Genomic DNA, 19,776 nt, shown 5'->3' with positions numbered 1-19,776 from the left:
CAGGACCTTGGCACTAACTAGTCACTGGATACGGGCCATCCTGGGAAGGGACATGCCTCTCCACAGCGGAGGCAATCCCCAAAGGAGCTAACAGAATTCCTGGAAGTCAGGGTAACAAATCCTTCACTGAACATGGATCTGGGCAGCATATCACATTGCCAACTGCAGTTGAAACCAAGCAGGACCCTGCAGGGCCTTACTGGAGATGGGCCCCCATATCCCCCACCTCTTATTCATAGAAAAGCTTTAACCTCCTAGGCCTTCCCCAAGTTCCAAAGAGCAAATTTAATCAGAAAAGGAAGAAAATGCAGAAAGGAAGGAAAAAGTCAGGCAAGACAAAATAATAATAGTTTAGCCATAAAGCAAAGTTAAGGTCCTTTAATTCCTCCTCAAGGGCTATAGATATTATCCTGACCCATATCCTTGAGTTGTTTTGTTGATTGTGGGTATAAATTGGTACTATCCTTTTGAAGGGCAATTAAAATGAATGATACAATTTAAAATCCATATACCCATTGACCCAGCAATTCTACTTATCTTCCAGATGGAAGAAGTTAACTGCATAGTGACTGCTAGCACATAGACCCTAGACCAGTCAGAACCAAACTAGAAGGTTGATGATTGAGATTCCCAAAGTACCACCCGGTCACCTCACCAGCAACGATCAGAAGAATGTCCCCTGGCTGATCAGGCACCATGGGACTCTCTCCCTCACCTTGCCTTTAAAAAACTTTCCCCCAAAACCATCAGAGAGTTCGAGTCTTTCGAGCATGAGCTGCCCATTCTCCTTGCATGGCCCCATGTTGGGCATCTTGCAATAAATGCTATACTTTCCCTCACTACAACCCAGTGTCAGTAGATTGGCTTTGCTGTGCATTGGGCAACTGAACCCAAGTTTGGTTAGGTAACACAGTCTACCCGTTGTTCTATTCGGATATACTTATTCATTTATGTTCTTGGAGCAGAAACACCACAATTAGGATGGGCCTCTTCTTCTGTGGGAAATACTAAACAGGAAGGTTAATGGCACAAACTAAAACCCCTAACTGAAGCCAGCTAGTCTCTGGCTTCAACTGATACTCATTGTCTCTTTCTTTCTCCATCCATTCTGGGTTCCCCTTACCCTAAACTATCATACCTGCTGGGCTGGTGGCATGACCCAGACCCTCAACCTTGAATGGTATGAACCCTGTCACTATGTCCTTCTTGCTCTGAGATTGCTACACTAGTCCACTTATGGTCAAAATTGGGCAAGAGTTCACCAAGAGGTGTGCAATTGGATCACCTGAATGCCAAACATGTTCCTCTCTACTTCCATGTGTAATCTTCTGATGCCAGAATGGTGACTCCTCTTTTTCCCCAATGGTCCCTGGAGTCAAAGAACACAAAGAAGTTGGGTTAGCAGTCATAGCTTGTAGTTCACTGAGAGTCTTGCTGTGTTCCCTGATAAAAGTGTGTTGCCTTTGGAGACCTATACCTCCAACTCTGCAGAATTGGGAGACAATTTTCCATGGATCTCTTGTGTTTCTGCTCATCTTACATGCAGACACCAACAGCTTTTGTTCTGAACTATTTTTTCAAGGATGTTTGTATAGGAACAACCTTATAAGATAGAGATGGTATCTCTCTTCAGAACAAAAGACAACTTTTTTTTTAAAAAATTGAAATATAGCAGGGACTTCCGTAGCAGTCCAGTGGTTAAGACTCCACACTTCCACTGCAGAGGGTGCGGGTTCGATCCCTAGTCAGGGAACTAAGATCCTGCATACTGCACAGCACAGTGGAAAAAAAAATTAAAAATTAAAATAAAATTAAGTAAAAAATTGAAATATAGTTGATTTACAATATTGTTTCTAGTGTACAGCAAAGTGATTCAGTTACGTATATTTTATTTCAGATTATTTTCTATTATAGGTTATTACAAGATATTGAATATAGTTCCCTGTGCTATACAGTAGATCCTTGTTGTTTATCATTTTTATATCTAGTAGTGTGTATCTGTTAATCCCAAACTCCTAATTTATCCCTCCCCCACTTTCCCCTTTGGTAACCATAAGTTTATTTTCTATGTCTGTAAGTCTGGTTTTATTTTGTAAATAAGTTCATTGGTGTCATTTTTCTGATTCCACTTATAAGTGATATCTTATGATTTTGCAAAAGACAGCTTTGTTTGGTGTTTGATATAATAAAGATAATACCTCCGTCTGGGGAAAAGTTTGGGCAGGTTGTTTGATAAAAGTTTCTCTAAACTCAGAGTATCTCAGCCATGAAGCAAACCCACTGCATGTACAGCTCTATCTAGACCACCCCACATCTTCCTCATGGTTCTTGGGGAACAAGGAAAACTAGTGCAAATGTAAGCCTCATGCTGCTTGCTGTGCTGTGAACAATAGAGTCTACTGACTGACCCAGGAGTCTCATGTCTTCTGCCAGCATCCACAATAGTGGCAGGCTAACTTGTCAGCTTGCAAACTGGGTAAAATCTCAGACCCTTCACAGTTCTTGACAACTATGTTATTACTAAGGGTGGGAAAATTAACAGCCCTGGGGCAGAAATGTTATCCATTCCATGTATATGAGAACTGTTTCTGATTCTCTTTTCTGAGACAGATGGAAAAGAACATACTTGTCAGTTTAATGGTCGCATACCATGTACCTGCGTCTATGTTATTCTGCTTTAGCAAAGAATTGTATCTTGTATTTTTCTCCAGAATCAGTCTGGTTTTTGCAGGGACCAGACTGGTGAATAAAATGGAGGTATGGGGAATTCCCTGGCAGTCCAGTGGTTAGGACTCCATGCTGCCACCTTCGGAGGCCTGGTTCGATCCCTGGTCAGGGAATGGCCTTGTGGAGTGGTCTAAATAAATAAGTAAATAAATAAAATTCATCTTAAAAAAATGGAGGTATGATGGCGATCACTAACTTTGCATCTTGTAGATCTTTAGAAGTGGCAATAATTTCCATCATTCTCCCCAGCAATACTTTTTAAAATTTATGTCTACTAAGGGAGGGGTAAGTTTCAGAGGCTTCCAGTTGGCTTTCTCCATTATGATAGCTGTTACTTCATAGAGCAAGGACCCAATGTGGGAGTCGTGCCAACTGTGAAGTATATCTATTCTGCTTGTATATGTGACGACTGAAGAAATGACTAACATGTGAATCTATAGGCCATTTGGGCTCACTGTGACCTGGACCTTGGATAGGACTTTTACCTGGCCCCCATGTGCACCTACTCTGAAAAGGAGACCATAATGATTCTCTGGATCTCCAAGTATAAATGTCAATCCAGACTCTATGATCAACAGTCCTTGAAATGTTTATGTATTCTCATTTTCCCAGTGCACAGTTATCTGAGTAAATGGCCTTAGGTCCAAGGGTTCTGGAACAACCTTTGGCGAAAAACTGAGGAAATCATTACTGAGTACATTTGCAATGGTGTTACAGGTTTTCTTCCTCCTGGGGACCTGATCTCTTCTTAAGTTAGTGAGCTCCAGGTCTAAACACAGATTCATGTTTGGAAACATGGCAAGGAATCATGATTATACCTGGGGCGATTATCTCAGTCTCCTGACTATGCAGTTTTGAATTCAACTGATGATACAAACTGAGTGGTACCCTTATTGACTGCCCATTTATTTTTCCCCTAGGGACATCATATTCTATTAATTGTCTGCATAATTCTGTGTAGGTCACTTCCCACTGGCTGCTTCTCTGAATTTATATTACAATAATTGTCCTACTTGGCTTCTGACCATTAAACAATACAACCTGACCTCTATCATTTGGGGGTTTTATTATCTCTGTTGCTATCAATAAACCTAGTTCCTTAATGGTTTCCTTTACCATCAGCTCTGGCTTATAGAAAGTCACCGTGGAGCCTCTTAATGAGACTGGTGCCCCTCACAACAGTACATTTCTTATGTCCTTACATATGGTGTAGCCTCCTGGCCTTCAGTAATCTGATCACCTGGTGGGTTTTCATCCTTACATAGTACATGGTCTGTAGCATGACCAATTGTCTGATTCTTTGAATTCTTTCTTCCACTGTCTGTCATGGCAATTATGGCATTTTAACCCAACTTCCTATGAGCCATCACTTTTTCCGTGCTTCTAGAAATCATCCTAGTAGCAAATTCACACTGTCTCCTGGGTTTTTTTTAATATGTATTTTATTCTTCAATTTGTTAATATGGTGTATCACACTGATTGATTTGCATATATCAAAGAGTCCTTGCATCCCTGGGATAAATCCCACTTGATCATGGTGTATGATCCTTTTAATGTGTTGTTGGATTCTGTTTGCTAGTATTTTGTTGAGGATTTTTGCATCTATATTCATCAGTGATATCAATCTGTAATCTTCTTTTTTTGTAGTATCTTTGGTTTTGGTATCAGGGAGTTGGTGCCCTTGTGGAATGAGTTTGGGAGTGTGCCTTCCTCTGCAATTTTTTGGAAGAGTTTGAGAAGTATGGGTGTTAGCTCTTCTCTAAATGGTAGAATTCACCTGTGAAGCCATCTGGTCCTGGACTTTTGTTTGTTGGAAGATTTTAAACCACAGTTTCAATTTCATTACTTGTGATTCGTTTGTTCATATTTTCTATTTCTTCCTGGTTCAGTCTTGGAAGGTTATACCTTTCTAAGAATTTGTCCATTTCCTCCAGGTTGTCCATTTTATTGGCATAGAGTTGCTTATAGTAGTCTCTTATGATGTTTTGTATTTCTGCAGTGTCCACTGTAACTTCTCCTTTTTCATTTCTAATTTTATTGATTTGAGCCCTCTCCCTCTTTTTCTTGATTAGTCTGGCTAAAGGTTTATCAATTTCGCTTATCTTCTCAAAGAACCAGCTTTTAGTTTTATTGATCTTTGTTATTGTTTCCTTCATTTCTTTTTCATTGATTTCTGCTCTGATCTTTATGATTTCTTTCCTTCTACTAACTTTGGGTTTTGTTTGTTCTTCTTTCTCTAGTTCCTTTAGGTGTAGGGTTAGATTGTTTGAGATTTTTCTTGTTTCTTGAGGTAGGATTGTATAGCTATAAACTTCCCTCTTAGAACTGCTTTTGCTGCATCCCATAGGTTTTGGATTGTCATGTTTTCATTGTCATTTGTCTCTAGGTATTTTTTGATTTCCTCTTTGATTTCTTCAGTGATCTCTTGGTTATTTAGTAATGTATTGTTTAGCCTCCATGTGTTTATGTTTTTTACGTGTTTTTCCCTGTAATTGACTCCTAATCTCATAGCTTTGTGTTTGGAAAAGATGCTTGATATGATTAATTTTCTTAAATTTACTGAGGCTTGATTTGTGATCTAAGATGTGATCTACCCTGGAGAATGTTCTGTGTGCCCTTGAGAAGAAAGTGTAATCTGCTGTTTTCAGATGTAATGTCTTACAAGTAGCAATTAAATCTATCTGGTCTATTGTGCCAGTTAAAGCTGTGTTTCCCTATTAATTTTCTGTCTGGATGATCTATCTGTCCATTGGTGTAAGTGAGGTGTTAAAGTCCCCCACTATTATTGTGTTACTGTTGATTTCCTCTTTATAGCTGTTAGCAGTTGCCTTATGTATTGAGGTGCTCCTATGTTGTGTGCATATATATTTATAATTGTTATATCTTCTTCTTGGATTGATCCCTTGCTCATTATGTAGTGTCCTTCCTTGTCTCTTTTTTTTTTTTAAACATCTTTATTGAAGTATAATTGCTTCACAATGGTGTGTTAGTTTCTGCTTTATAACAAAGTGAATCAGCTACACATATACACACGTTCCCATATCTCCTCCCTCCCGCGTCTCCCTCCCTCCCACCCTCCCCATCCCACCCCCCCCCCAGGTGGTCACAAAGCACCGAGCTGATCTCCCTGTGCTATGTGGCTGCTTCCCACTAGCTATCTATTTTACATTTGGTAGTGTATATATGTCCATGACACTCTCTCACCCTGTCACATCTCACCCCTCCCCCTCCCCATATCCTCAAGTCCATTCTTTAGTAGATCTGTGTCTTTATTCCCATCTTGCCACTAGGTTCTTCATGACCTTTTTTTTTTTTTTTTCCTTAGATTCCATATATATGTGTTAGCATACTGTATTTGCCTTGTCTCTTGTAACATTCTTTATTTTAAAATCTATTTTATGTGATATGAGTATTGCTGCTCCAGCTTACTTTTGATTTCCATTTGCATGGAATATCTTTTTCCATCCCCTCACTTTCAGTCTGTATGTGTCCCTAGGTCTGAAGTGGGTCTCTTGTAGACAGCATATACATGGGTCTTGTTTTTGTATCCATTCAGTGAGCCTGTGTCTTTTGGGTGGAGCATTTAATCCATTCACATTTAAGGTAATTATCGATATGTATGTTCCTATGACCATTTTCTTAATTGTTTTGGGTTTGTTTTTGTAGGTCCTTTTCTTCTCTTGTGTTTCCCACTTAGAGAAGCTCCTTTAGCATTTGTTGTAGAGCTGGTTTGGTGGTGCTGAATTCTTTTAGCTTTGGCTTGTCTGTAAAACTTTTGATTCCTCTGCCGAATCTGAATGAGATCCTTGCCGGGTAGAGTAATCTTGGTTTTAGGTTCTTCCCTTTCATCACTTTAAATATATCATGCCACTCCTTTCTGGCTTGTAGAGTTTCTGCTGAGAAATCAGCTGTTAACGTTATGGGAGTTGCTTTTATGTTATTTGTCATTTTCCCCTTGTTGCTTTTAATAATTTGTCTTTAATTTTTGTCAGTTTGATTACTATGCGTCTCAGTGTGTTTCTCCTTGGGTTTATCCTGCCTGGGACTCTCTGCGCTTCCTGGTCTTGGGTGGCTATTTCCTTCTCCATGTTAGGGAAATTTTCGACTATAATCTCTTCAAATATTTTCTCAGGTCCTTCTCTCTCATCTCCTTCTGGGACCCCTATAATGCGAATGTTGGTGACTTTAATGTTGTCCCAGAGGTCTCTTAGGCTGTCTTCATTTCTTTTCACTCTTTTTTCTTTATTCTGTTCCATGGCAATGAATTCCACCATTCTGTCTTCCAGGTCACTTATCCGTTCTTCTGCCTCAGTCATTCTGCTACTGATTCCTTCTAGTGTATTTTTCATTTCAGTTATTGTATTGTTCATCTCTGTTTGTTTGTTCTTTATTTCTTCTAGGTCTTTGTTAAACATTTCTTGCATCTTCTCGATCTTTGCCTCCATTTTTTTCCCGAGGTCCTGGATTATCTTCACTCTCATTATTCTGAATTCTTTTTCTGGAAGGTTACCTATCTCCCTTCATTTAGTTGTTTTTCTGGGGTTTTATCTTGTTCCTCCAGCTGGTACATAGTCCTCTGCCTTTTCATTTTGTCTGTCTTTCTGTGAATGTGGTTTCGTTCCAGAAGCTGCAGGATTGTAGTTCTTCTTGCTCTGCTGTCTGCCCTTTGGTGGATGAGGCTATCTAAGAGGCTTGTGCAAGCTTCCTGATGGGAGGGACTCTTGGGGTTTTTTTTATGATGTTAAATCCTTAGTACTAGGAGAGTGCTTCCAAATCTAATTTCTCCCTTATCCAACTTTATATTCCCTTCTTGTTTATCAAGCACCCTCAAAATTCAATCCTACATATAGTCTCTCAATTTATGCTGACTGGATATTAAAGCTCCTTTTGGGTATAATCCCTTTCTTACATTATTATATCCAGCACATTGAGGTTTATCATCAGTTAAGGCCTACGGGACAGGAGACAACCTGAAAACAAATCTTGAGAGGGAGAGCACTTGTCCTGATGTGAAGAGGTCTTTTCACCATTGCTGAACAATGGAGGGAAGTGATAGGTCTAAGTAGAGGAGGGCAGGCCTCTTCTGGGAATATCCTCATCTACTGTGTCAAGCCCCATTCTTTTCCAACCAGGTCCCTGACCTTGGCTTAGTATATCTGTCTTGGCTAAAAGTTTAATCTTTGGAGCTTAGCCACCCTGAGTTTATTCTGGTCTCCCACTGCAGGAGATGAGAGCCACTTTATGCACTACCAAAGAGACCCTGTAGTCTTCATTTTAGCTTTCAATTGGTGGTTAATCGCTCAGCTTTTCATTATCTTTTTACAGTGCATTAATCTGGCTAAGGAATAGTCACCTGTTTTAGTCAGCTTGGACTGCCATTAACAATATACCACAGACTGTGTGACTTAAACACCAGAAATTTATTTTTCAGATTTCTGGGAAGAGATTGAGGTGCCAGCCAATTCAGTTCCCCGTAAAAACTCCCTTCCTGGTGTGCAGACAGCAGCCTTCTGGCTATATCTTCACATGACCTTTCCTTCCCTGTGTGTGGTGGGGAGAGAGGGGAAGAGGAGGGGAAGAGGAGAGGAAAAGGAAGGAGAGAGGGAGGGAGAGATAGAGAGAGAGAGAGAGAGAGGTGTCTTCCTCTTCTTATAAGACCACCAATCCTATCAGATCAGGATCCTACTCATAAGACTTCGTTTAACCTTAATTACCTCCTAAAAGCCCTATTTTTAAATGCAATCTCATAGGGGGTTAGGACTTCAACATATGAATTTGAGGGGAGGGGGACACAATTCAGTCTACAGGAACAATTAATTTAATTGTCCTTATAGTTACTATTTTCCCCATATTTCTCAAGTACCTGATACATCGTATCAGTTAATACATAGCCTTCCACTAGTGTACCAACCTGAAAAGTTTTAACAATTGGACTGTAATCGTGTGATGGGCTCCTTATTGTCAGGTGGGCAGCTAATGATCAAACTCCAAGACCCCATCTTAGGGCCTACTTTCTCAGATCTCACTCCTGACACTAACCATCACAGGTTGGTTCCTGGGAGGCAGACTATGAGATAGAATTTAACAGGCAGGATATTTATTAAGGGATGCCCTTGGAACTAACACTTGTGAACCAGAGAAGAAGGAAGCAGGATTGGGCAGAGGGAGAACTGAGCTGTATGCAGGTCCCATAGTGAGGTCAGGAGATTAGAATTGACCTTCAGAGTTGACCCAAGTTGGCTAAGATAGTCAGGCTCTTGTACCCCAACTTTGTTCAGTAATTGAATGTGGGGCACCCTGGGAAGGGGCCTAACCTCAAGCGATGTAGCTTTCTGCAAATGTAGCAATCCTGAAGGTTCCAAAGACTCTGCCAACAGCACCCAGTACCTGGAACAAGTCCTTATAGTAGGGGGATCTGGGCAGTGCATCAAAATGCCCACCACAGGGGTGAAGCATTTAAACTTCTCACTCCTTTTGTTTTCATAGAGGGAAGAAATTTTCTACTCCCCAGGAGGAAAAAGAATGAGAAGAATTCAGCATCTTTCTCTTCCCAGAGAAGTAGGAATGACTTCTCTGATAGATGAGATTAGAAGGAATCAAGCTTAAAAGACTAAACCTTTTCTGGGCTTCCTCTGTTTCTGATTCTGTCTAACTTCCTTTCTGTTTCTCTTTATCCCCTGGCTTGTCAGTAGGATTCAACAAATTCTCTGCTCCTCAATGTTATAAGCTTATGGGGACGGCCTGAATCTCACGGAAAAGCTTGAGGTTGTCCAGTTTTGCTTATGACTGGGTGATGAATGTATTCCGTTGTGTGAGGGGACCATTAGCAAGCCCATTTGCCAACCCAAAGGTCTTTCTCTAATTAGCTTTATCCAAGCTAATTTTTATAAATTGTATTTATTATGAAAATTTCAAACATGAACAAAAAAGAGAGAGTAATACAATGAATAATCATATATTCAGTATCCAATTGAACAAATAGCAGGATTTTTATTCAAGTCAATATTTTGATTCCCTCCTGTCTTGATTCCTGAATTTTATTTTTCATTTGTTTCCATACTTAAAAAAAAAATTAAGAAACTTCACATACAATCTGGATTTGTGACTGCCCTTGGGGAAAAGAAAAAGAAAAAAGAAAAAAGGAAACCCTGGCCACACTGGACAGCCTGGCAACCACCAGCTGATTCTGAGAAGCTACCTGCTTTAAACTGGGTTCAAGCTCTCCCGTTTGTCATAATCTCCACCCATCCCAACATGGATACCAAGTGTCAGTTTGCCACTCACCATAAAGCTTAAACTGCTGATATTATTATGTCAAATTTTCCCCTCCTCCCTACTTATTTATATTATCTGTCTGGCTCCTGTAGGCATTTGAATTTTTGGTCCTTGCTCTATGGACGGCATTTTTAGTCTACCTACAAAAGATCAAATCCAGTAAAACATAATCACAGTGTTTGAGTGTTCATAACAGCTTTACTATAGGAAGAAAAAATTATGTACAAAATGTCCATCAGCATGTAAATGGACATATTGTAGTCTAATCATATGGTGGAATACTACAGCAGCACTAAAATGGAATGAATGATTGCTATACACAACCATATGGATGAATCTCAAAATAATTGTACTAAGTAAAGAAATAAAACAAAAAAGAATTTTATATAATGTATTATTCCATTTATGTAAAATTCTAGAAAATGCAGTTAACCTTTAGTGACAGAAAGCAGCAGTGGTTGCCTGAATGGATGAATAAAGGCAGGGAGGGATGGATTACAAAGGGCTATGAGGCAACTTTTGGAGTTGATGGATATATTTATCTTGATTATGGTGATGGCTCCATAGGTTTATATAAGTTACAGATCATTAAATCACACACTTTAAATATGTGTAGTTTATTATATGTCAGTCACACCTCAATACAACTGTAGCAAAATAAAACTAAGCCCTCAAAACAAAACAAACAAACAAAATACCAAGTATCTGCCATATATACTAGTAAGTGCTCAATGCATGTCTCCCTAAATACCATTGACAGAAGATGCTTATATTCATTAATTGTTTACATGGATTCAGAAAAAAAATTGCAGTTCTGGTCCTGGTAACTTGCTATTAAATTTTGATCCATAGAAATGTCATAACAGGACTTCCCTGGTGGTGCAGTGGTTAAGAATCTGCCTGCCAATGCAGGGGACATGGGTTTGAGCCCTGGTCTGGGAAGATCCCACATGCCACGAAGCAACTAAGCCTGTACGCCACAACTACTGAGCCTGCGCTCTAAAGCCCGTGAGCCACAACTATTGAGCCCACATGCCACAACTACTGAAGCCATTGCACCTAGAGCCCGTGCTCTGCAACAAGAGAAGCCACTGCAATGAAAAGCCCACACACTGCAACGAAGAGTAGCCCCCTGCTCACCGCAACTAGAGAAAGCCCGTGCATAGCAACAAAGACCAAACACAGCCAAAAATAAATAAATAAATAAATTTTAAAAAAATAAAAAAATAAAAAAAAAAGAAATGTCATAACACTAAGATTAAAGAGAAAGTCCAAAAGCTTCTGGAAATGGATAACAGTGGCTGCTTCTTGAGAGGAGAACTAAGAGGGTAGGGGAAATGATAGGTAAGTAACTTTTTAAACTGGTCACATGCATGTAATATTTATATTTAAAAAGTTCTTTTTCTCAATGTAATAACAAGGGTCCTTATAAGGGGCAAGTCAGAGAGAAGATGTGACCACAGAAACAGAAGTTGGAGTGATCTGAGGAAGCAGCCATGAGCCAAGGAATGCGAGCAGCCTCTAGAAGCTGAAAAAGGCAAGGAAGTGGATTCTCACGTAGATCCTCCAAGAGAACTCAGTCCTGTGGACACTGTTTAGAGCTTCTGACCTCCAGAACTGTAAGATAATAAATTTGTGTTGCTGTAAAGCCACTAAGTTTGTGGCAGTGTGTTACAACAGCAATAGGAAACTAATATTAGACCACAGTTCATCTCACAATCCAGATATCACTTATGTAAGTCTGATTAAATTAGTTTGAAACATGCAAAAAAAAAAGTTCTTTTTAAGAAATAATGATTTTCTTTAGGGCTTCCCTGGTGGCGCAGTGGTTAAGAATCCGCCTGCCAATGCAGGGGACATGGGTTCGAGCCCTGGTCCGGGAAGATCCCACATGCTGCAGAGCAGCTAAGTCCAAGCACCATAACTTCTGAGCCCGCGCACCTAGAGACTGTGCTCCACAACGGCAATTTGAAACTCTACGAGAAATAAAGTCAAACAAAGCAGCTTACCGCCCAAATGTGAAGCAAAAATATTTCGGCAGGGGATAATAAGGGAAGAGAATTCATTTGATGCTGATACTCTGCACATTTTCCTTTGAGTGGCTTTCTAGTGGATGTGACAGATGTCTTGAAGAGAAGAAAATGTAATCCTGGCACTCTTCATAGCCTGGAAGTTGGCTGTTAATTTTGAGTCAACTAATAGACAAAACACAAAAGATATTGACTGTGTTTAAGGGAGGTGAGTAGAAGGTGGGAAGGAAGAATGGTGGTATTAATATTGGAGAGTCGAAATACTATCTAAGGTTGAAATATTATCTAGAGTTTCACAGTGTACTATTGAAAGTTACAAAGATAACCAACAAAAGAGCTAAAATTAATGTAACTCTTAAATATCGGAAGACTGGATGTTAACATAATCCTTATCTTTTGTACCAGGGAGTCGTTAGATATTGTCTAAAGCTGATATAAGCATATTTAGAAATACTGAAGTAATCACAAACAAAAACATGCAAAAGAGGTTGTCCCTGGGGACTGGTCCTAGAGGTAGAAAGGATTAGCATGAGATTTGTTGCTTTTCATCATAAATTCTTTTGTGCTATCTGATTTGTTACAATTTAATTTGTTTCTTTTTATTTGTTGCCATATGTGCATTTCTTTGACTGAAAAAAGAAATTAGAGGCTGGTTGCTCTGTTTATACGGAAACAATATTTCAGACATCTACCTTTATCAAGGTTGACTCCCTAAAATATGTCAGGCATTATTCCAGATCTTTTAAAATGAAATTCCAAGGACACCAAGACACTTGGACTAAGCAAATGGTTGTTCTACTGATACTTTATTCTCTACCCTAAATGATATTTAAGAGCTCTTAACTCTACCTTCACTAGTTCCAGCCCTCTGCTTATGAGATTTCTTTTTTCTTTTTTGCTTATGAGTAGTTCTGTTCCTCCATTTTGGGGGGATAGAGTTTTGCCCAGGTTACTGATGCTGAAAGAGGAGGTCTTCTGGCTCTGTCTTATTACCAATCTTGGGACAGAATTAATTGCTCATGTTTAGAAGGAATTGAAGAAAAATGGTATGGAAAAATCATGGTTTAATCTGATACGACACTATGGCACATTACTGCCACCAGTTGGCAGCACACCTTAATTGCAAGAGTAGAAAAGAAGGGAAAACCATTTCTGATTTTTGTGAAAGTCTAGCTGATAAGCAACAGTAAATATCCTGTAGCCAAGTGAAAAATACAAAGGAAGAATACTTGATTTGGGGAGAGTAAAATGGGACAGTGGTCATGATCCCCAAAATACTATATTTTAGATATTCATGTGGTATGTGGAAGTAGTCAAAATGAAGTGTGAGAAAGCATAATCAGAAGACTTTTCTGTAGTCTAAATATCCAGTAGCTGTGTTTGGAACTCTGTAAAAGGCATGGAAAAGGGAAGAATCATGAATCAAATGTTACTTTGAAAAGTTTTTCTTACAAGATCCATATGAGGAAAACTACAAAACTCTGATGAATGCAAACAGAAAAGAACTAAATAAATGAGGAGATGGATAGGAAGACTCAATATCATCAAGATGTCAGTTCTTCCTAACTTGATCAATAGGTTCAATGCAACTCAAATCAAAATCCCAGCAAGTTATTTTATGGATATCAACAAACTGATTCTTAAGTTTATATAGAGGGGCAAATGACCCAGAATAGCCAGCATAATACTGACGGAGAAGAACAAAGGTGGAGGACTAATGCTACCCGACTTCAAGACTTACTATTAAGCTACAGTAATCAAGACAGTTGTGATATTGGCAAAAGAATACACAAATAGATCAATGGAAAAGAATAGAGAGCCCAGAAGTAGACCGCCATAAATATAATCAATCCATCTTTGACAAAGGAGCAAAGGCAATACAGTGGAGTAAACAGTCTTTTCAATAAATGTTGCTGAAAGAACTGGACACCCACATCCCAAAAAAAAAGAAAAAAAAAAGGAGAATCTAGATAGATTTTACATCCTTCACGAAAATTAACTCAAAATGGATCATAGACCTAAATGTAAAGTGCAAAACTATGAAACTCCTAGATGATAACTTAGGAGAAAACCTAGATGACCTTGGGCAGGGTGATACCTTTTTAGGTATCACCCAACACCAAAGACATAATCCATGAAAGAAATAATTGATAAACTGGACTTCAGTAAAATTAAAAACTTCTGCTCAGCAAAAGACAATGTTAAGAGAATCAGAAGACAAGCCACAGACTGGGAGAAAATATTTGCAAAAGCACATCTGATAAAGGACTGTTATCCATGATAGACAAAGAGCACTTAAAACTCAATGGTAAGAAAACAAACAACCCAATTTAAAAATGGGCCAAAGACATTAACAGACATCTCACCAAAGAAGATATACAATGGCAAATACGCATATGAAAAGATGCTCTACAGCACAAGCCATCAGAGAAGTGCAGATTAAAACAACAATGAGATACCACTATATACCTATTAGAATGGCCAGAAGCTGGAATACTTTCAACACCAAATGCTGATGAGGATGTGGAGCAATAGAAACTCTCTTAATTGTCAGTGGGAATGCAAAATGGTACAGCCACTTTGGAAGATAATTTGGCAGTGTCTTAGAAAACTAAAGATACTCTTACCATATGATCCAGCAGTCACACTCCTTGGTATTTACTCAAAGGGGTTGAAAACTTATGTCTGCACAAAAACATGTATAGGAATGTTTATAGCAGCTTTATTTATAATTGCCAAAACTTGGAAGCAACCAGCATGTCCCTCAGTAGGTGAATGGATAAATAAACTGTGGTACATCTGGACAATGAATTATTATTCACTATAAAGAAATGAGCCATCAAGCCATGAAAAGACATGAAAGAGGCTTAAATGCATATTACTAAGTGAGAGAAGCCAGTCTGAAAAGCCTACCTACAATATGACAATTAAAAAAATCAGTGGTTGCCAGGGATGAGGGAGGAGGAGGGAAGAATACACAGAGCATGGAGGATTTTTAGGGCAATGAAAAAACTATTATGATATTATAATGATGGATGTATGTCATTATACATTTGTTCAAACCCATAGAATGTACAGTACTAAGAGTGAACCCTAAGGAATCACCTATGGACTTTGGGTGATTATGATGTGTTAATATAGGTTCTTCCTCAGTAACAACTGTATCATTTTGGTGAGTGATGCTGATTACAGCAGAGGAGGCTATAATGTGTGTAGGTAGAGGGTATATGGGAAATCTCGGTTCCTTCCTCTCAATTTTGTTGTGAACCTAAAACTGCTCTAAAAAAATAAAGTCATTAAAAAAAAAAAAAGTTCTGTGAAAGGAATGCCATCATTATTGTCATGAAACAAGTTGGCTGATCGTTTTTTACTTTAAGCAGGACTCTAAGGTCAATGGAATAACTTTGAAATCTTCTTCATGCTAAAATTATCCAGAAAGGAAAAAGACATAAGTTCAGCCAAATTTTAAAAGGAGTTCTGCCATCTAAATAGTCACAAACTAGCTTTTTATGTTATAAGGCAAAGATCTTCACGTTATTGGTTAATAAATGTTAGCCATTTAGTCTGTAATGCATCTATATTACATTTACATTAATGTGTAATTCTGTAAATGCAATTTTAAGTTTATAATATTAAATTTAATATTATATTTTTGGACCAGGTTGGCTAAAAGATTGAGTTGAAATAAAAGTTTAATGGGCATGTGCTTCTTTAGACATCTAACCTATCAACCTGAATCTTCAAAGTGGGCCTGGTCTCATTTCAGATCATTTGAAACGAACAATGAGGTAGAAATTCCAAAGGCAACCAAGAAACTTGGACTAAGCAAATGTTTGTTCTATTGATACTTTATTCCCTATCCCAAATAATACTTAAGAGCCCTTAGCACCTATCTACACTAGTTCCAGGTATTCTTTCTGACACTTTGTTCATACCTCTGACTTGAAGCTGTTAATGAAAACTGTGGTGTTTGAAAATCTTTGCCAAGAACTTTGGAATCTTGATTAAGAATTTCATGAAAGCAGAGGCTCCTGGGAAATGTGTGATTCTGCCACAAAGTTAACTTGTTATAGTACCTATTACTTTATCTTACCAAATAGCTAAAGCTTGAATGTATCTGAAATTACAATGCTATTAAGAGAAATCCAGACACTTGAATAAGAAAGATGCATTATTTTAAATGTTGAATTTTGGGCTGGAGCTGAATTTTGGGCAAGAAAGCTGAATATGAGGAATGTTAGTTAAGAGAAAACCAGGAACAGATAGTAATTTAAAGAGACTTTTGAAGAGAAAGGATAGTAGAGGAGAACAGAGAGCTAGGAGTTGAACTATGGATTGGAAAAAAGAGGAGGCGCTAGCCAAGGAATCAGAAGACCAGGAAACCAGGTAGGTAGTAGATGCCAGGAATTGTCTTAAAAAAGGGGGAAATAGGGTTTCAAGGAGGGGATAAGGATTGGGTGTGCCAAGAAAAGAGGATGTGGTTGTGACCTGAAAGTGTAAATTCAGTTTGTTGTTATCGGTTAGATTGATAAAAGCTAAGGAATAAGGTGGAAATGAAGGCGGGAGACTGCTTCTTTTGAGAAATGTGACAGTGAAAAGAAGGTTGATAGTATTGTAACTGGAGGGAGTAGTAGTACTGAAATTTTAAAAATGACCATGGAAACTGCTGAAAAACAGAAGCCAATGGCAAGATGTTGAAGATATAAGACCCTAGGAAAGTGGTGGAAGGAGGAAATGGGAAGGGACGGCATACGTAGTCCAGGAAGAAAGACTAGCTTCGGAGGGAAGGGGAGAATGGGTTAATTTGGTGAGAATTTGAGAGGTCATGAACAGGGTGTGGTTACAGATATTTCAATACGGAGAGAATATCAAACCGGAATTGGAATTCCATAGCTTTGAACCCTGGAAACGATGATTTTATCTATTAGTATGGATTGGGACTGGCACCTTAACAAGGAAAGCTTCAATAGTCCTTGGGGAGAATACGATAGGAAGTCAACCAAAGATGAGTGAAAAAAATTGTAAGTGGGAGTGCAGTCACAAATTCATACCAACCAGGTAGAATTGTGACTTCCTCCAGTGAAAACCCACACACCTGTGACCCTTGGGAGAGAAATCAGAAATAGGGGTAATCTACTGGAGACTGGCCGTTAAGACTATTAAAAGAGTTGAGCGATTCTAAGGCAATACAGAAATAGAGCTGGGTATAGTAACAGAAATTTAGTCATAAATGGGGCTGATGACCTGGGAGACTAAGGATTCACTTTTGTATTCAAAGTTGTGAGTGGGTGAAAGGTAGCAGTCACGGCCACAGAGAGGCGGGTGGAGAGTAGGGAAGAGGCGACATTCAGCGGCATATTTTGGTCATGATCTCACGTTAGTCAACTGTTTCCCTTTTGGCAGCTAAAAGGCTAGGATTTTCACGTCCATTTCACAGCTACTGACAGTAGTCCTAGGCTGTGGAAGGTGAAATCTGATTCCAAAGCAGAGGCTATATTTTCCCAGTCTACCTACATTCTTGACTCACTAACTAGCCAATGCTGCCGCCTTATGCAAAGCCGGCACCACGGAGAAGATCTGCTTTACGGAGGCAGGGACGACGCCAATCGGCCTGCGGCGAGCAGTGTTGGGTCTAGATCGGCGGCGAGGGAGGTCCCAAACAGTTCTCGAAACCTTTTCACCCGCGCCGGGGGAAGCGCCTCGTCAACAATAAGTCGCTAGTACAATGCTAAACTCTGAGTCCCTCGTCAAACCTAAGAGAGGCGGGAGCACAGTTTTGTGCCGCCACCCACTCGCGTTTCCGCAGAGCTCGTCCCGGGCGGGGGATGGGGGTAGCAGGAGCCGGGCGGGGCTGCGGGGAAGCGCCAGTTCCGCGACCCGGGGAGGGGCCTCGGTGAAGGGGCCGGGGGCGGGTTTCCCTCCCAGGTCTCGGAAAAGCTCCAAAAATGGCGGGCAGCAGCTCAGCTAGCGGGGCGCGCAGGCGCTGCCGCAGCCATCCTTCCGCCCGCCTCGGGCGGCCACGAACCGTCCACAGCGCCCTCACTGAGAGGTATCCGCCGCTCGCGATTGGCTGAGCTGGGCCAGCGCTCCGTGCGGGGGCCGGGCCGCCACGCAGCGGCCACGTTTCCCGCCCCGCTGGCGCGCGTGCGCCTAATCCCCACAGGAAAGCGTTTGCGCGCGTCCCCGCCGCGGCCGCCAGCTCGCGCCTCAGCTCCCTCCCCTTTCCGGGCAGGTCCGTCCCGTCAGCGAGGCAGTAAGCACGGCGGCCAGCAGAGGGCGGTCCGGACCCAAGTCTGCAGCGGCGCCATTGGCGTGTGGAAAATGCCACCAGATGGCGGGTTAGGATTGCAGCTCCGTTGAAGGCGCGGCCCCCGCTCCCGAACCCCCGGCGACCACCCCGTAACAACCCCCCCACATCGGGAATAACACACCGGAGACTTTTGGGGGGAAACTAGGTCGACGGCCGGCTGCGCCCGGATGGGCAGCTGAGGTGAGTGCGGGCGGCGGCGGCGGCGACGGCGGGGGGCGGGAAAGAGGGGGAATGCGGCGGCAGCGGCGCGGGGGCTGGAAGCGCCGATCCAAGATGGAGGCCGGGAGAGAGCGAGAGAGCGCGATCGGGGAGCGGGCGGGCCGGGCGCGGGCCCCGCGCGGGGGAGGGAGGCCGCGCGGGCCTGTGCTGGGCGCGGCGGTTGCCGGCCGTCCGGGAGCCGGGGGGAACGACTGTGGGCGCGGCGGGCGCTCCGGAGCCCTGATCGCTCCGCACCCCTATCGCGGGCCCCGAAAATTGTGCCCCCGCCCGTTCAGGCACTACGGCGACGGGCGCGGAAGCCTTTGTGGCGCGCTCGGGCCCGCCGCCAAGCCCGCCCTCCGCCCCCCCGCCTGGACTCTCGGGACTCGCCCGCGCCCGGCGGGGCCGGGCCGAGGCGGGCTGGTGCGAATGCCGCCCGCCGCCCTGCGTTTCTGCGGTGTTTTAGCGGCGGTGGCGGCGTCACATGACAACGAGCTCGCCTCGGCGGAGGGGCCGGGGGGTCGCTCGGCGTGGCGGCCGGCCCAGGCCTCTTCTCGGTGGGGTGGAGCGGGGGGCTGGCGCTTGGGGCAGAGGGGACGTCGAAGCCGGGCTTTCCCGCTGTCTGCCCTCCCCGCCCCCGACGGAGGCCTCCTTGTGAAACGTGTCCAGGCCGGAGCACTGCCCCGCTAGTTTGCCAGCCCCCCGGGAGACGAGGCCAATAAAAGTTGTTTTCCCTCCTTTCTCGGGGTGGGGGGGTGGTGGTGAAGAGCTGGGAAACTGGAGTGCCTGGAGTTGGACCTGGGCCTCGATTGGAGAGTGCAAACTGGGTGCTTCTTGTGTGCTGTAGGGACTAAGAAATTTTCAGGTTTTAGGATTGTCACGTCACCCCTTCCACCAACATTTGAAATTTTATCGATTTTCTTCACATTGCAGAGAATCGTGCCCCGGGCGTATAAATCATGGGATGGTTTTGGACGCTTATAGACTCAAAACGATGCTGTTTGTATGTGACGACAGCGAATTATTTGCTGTTAAAGTCGATGTTAAGATGGTGAATATATGGTTTATTCCTTCTCGTGGTTGTGACTAGAAAGGACTTTATTTTGCATCTCTTAGCAAACATAGTGTTTATGAAAGTATTTGACTTGGCATAAAGAAAAGTTGTGTGATTTGTAACTTACGTGGAATTTGATTACACCTTTTACATTTTCGTGTATCTTTTTAAGAAAATTGCAA

At 41.8% G+C, this 19,776-nt stretch overlaps 1 protein-coding gene across 4 annotated transcripts in view; it reads left to right on the top strand.

The window, feature by feature from the left end:
* Positions 1-18,275: 18,275 nt before the first annotated feature.
* Positions 18,276-19,776, top strand: part of STAG1 (STAG1 cohesin complex component) — a gene marked incomplete at its 3' end in the record, with an annotated part of 426,381 nt that continues 424,880 nt past the window's right edge. For 2 of the 4 annotated variants that reach the window (XM_082459164.1, XM_082459165.1), the window contains exon 1: positions 18,277-18,522. Of the gene's footprint in view, positions 18,523-19,776 lie in introns of all 4 variants that reach the window. The other 2 variants (XM_082459167.1, XM_082459166.1) reach the window with 2 other exon arrangements.

Source organism: Balaenoptera physalus (genome assembly GCF_965194825.1).
Source record: "Balaenoptera physalus genome assembly, chromosome: 4".
Lineage (NCBI taxonomy): Eukaryota > Metazoa > Chordata > Mammalia > Artiodactyla > Balaenopteridae > Balaenoptera > Balaenoptera physalus.
The sequence above is the reverse complement of the archived record's forward strand: the minus strand, read 5'-3'. Positions and strand labels throughout refer to the sequence as shown.